Below are 2,183 nucleotides of genomic sequence, written 5' to 3'. Positions count from 1 at the left end.
TATATATATATGCACCTGTCCTACCTTGCTTTGATGTATTTAGTCTCCTTCCACAGGTACCTACCTAGGTTGCCTCTCTGTTGCTTTCGGCCTTTTTGCTGTTGTTGCTGTTAGTTTGTATTATGTCTTTATCTTGTTCCTATTTTGTTCTCTTTACTTTTGAATATATCTTTTTAATGACTTCTCTGTAGTTCGTGTAAATTAAGCAATTTTAAATTCTGTTCTAGGAAAAAAAAATCACATTGGGGTCAAAAACAGAGTTTGAAATATTGAATTCACTTATATCATTAATTGAATAACATTTTCTGATTGGTGGTGGCGGTAGTGTGCTGTGGAGTCAGTTCTGACTCATAGAGACCCTGTGTAGGGTTTCCAAAGCTATAAATCTTTACTGGAACAGAAAGCCTCAAATTTCTCCCATTTAATGGCTGGTAGTTTCAAACTGCTGATCTTGAAGTTAACAGCCCGACTTGTAACCACTATGCAAGAGCACTTCTTATTTTCTGATTAAGCCATTAAAAATTATGCATTTTTAATTTAATTCTTAATAAGAGATTTGTCTAAGGATCATATAATAAGGTAAATGATAATGAATTATTAAAAACCAACAAAATAAAAATATTGGTTATACTAATCATAATTTATTCATTACACACATTCACTGAATTCTTACAAGGCATATGCTAGATTCTAGGGAAACAGTGATAACATTGTTTAAGGATAATTGTCACCAAATCACTAAGTATAAAACTGTTTTAATTCAACAGCTGTGTGTTATGAAAAAGTAGAGAATATGTTAAAGCATATAACAACAGCATTTATACTCTGTTGGAAAAAAAAAATCCTTGAGAAAATGGTATTTATATTGTCTTCAAAATAAACATTTTTATATTCTTTTTCAGTTAGCTCCTGGCAATGTAGGTCGCATACAAAGTGCATGATCTTTGTGGACCTAATATTTCTATATCCTATTATAGGCCAAGTATCAAAAAGATGAGTGCCTGGTTTGCAATCTGAGCTGTATTGAGTAGGAATAGTAATGCCACATACTTATTAGCAAATCAACAGTAAGTACTGCAACATTATATAAAGTTGGTTTTGGATCTGGATTTATTAAGGAAGAGATTCCTCAGAGCATCCATTCTGATGAATGCAGATTTTAAGAGGGAATAATGTGCAAAAAAATTAAGCAGCCTTCTAAAGTGGGAGGCAGGAGTTCTTAACAATCATCTCTAATGGTCTCTTAGGGTGCATACATATGCAACTAAATCCCATGTTATTGGCAGTGGTCCTTTTAATTTGTGCACATTCATAATGTTAATTCTGGGAAGACATCATTAGGGGAAACCCAGTCTGACTTTAACAACATGATTCCATTCTAGAACTATATTTAGCAATGTTGAAATGTTTGCATCTTTTTCAGTACCTCTCCATGTAAGCTTACTTGATTTACACATGTTTAATTGCTCATCAGGCACAATTGTCACAGAATGCTGCATAAAATTAAAATGAAGGAATAATATATTAGGGATGATCTTAGAAAACATGACTTCTTTTCACATGTATGGGGCATTATGGAAATTTAAATGGCCTGGTTGAAATAGATGCTTCTTTAAAAAAAAAATAGAAAATGGTGTTTCCAGTGTTTCTGAAACAAAATAATAATCACTTTTAAATGAAATAATTTAATAATTTTCTAGTTGTACTATAATTTCTTTGATCCAGAAATTTTGAAGATTAAGGTCTAGTTAGCATACTGCTTTCTCCATGAGCACAGGAGGAAATACATTTAGTGTTGCACTTTAAATCTAAATTTCTATATTAAATCCAATTGTTTGAACTTAAAACTTTAGAATTTAAATGTAGGCAACTAGTACAGTTTACACATTTATACATTTGGATATGCTTGAATACGCAACAGTAACTTTTTGTTTTGTTTTGTTTTTTTCCCTGGATGGAGTCCTGGTGTGGCGCTGTGTGTTAATACGCCAGACTGCAAAGTCAGTTTGAACTGCAAGGTCGGCAGTTCAAGCTCACCAGCTGCTCCTTGGAAACCCTATACAAGATCGCTATGGGTCGGAATCGACTCAAAGTCACTTAAGAACAACACCACCATTCATAAGGTTAATAGGAACGGTCTACCAAAGTTTGAGGTTGAAGTATTTTCATTGACATTCTTTGGA

The sequence above is a fragment of the Chrysochloris asiatica genome, unplaced genomic scaffold (genome assembly GCF_000296735.1).
Source record: "Chrysochloris asiatica unplaced genomic scaffold, ChrAsi1.0 scaffold00218, whole genome shotgun sequence".
In the NCBI taxonomy this organism is placed as follows: domain Eukaryota; kingdom Metazoa; phylum Chordata; class Mammalia; order Afrosoricida; family Chrysochloridae; genus Chrysochloris; species Chrysochloris asiatica.
Note: the sequence above shows the minus strand (reverse complement) of the source record.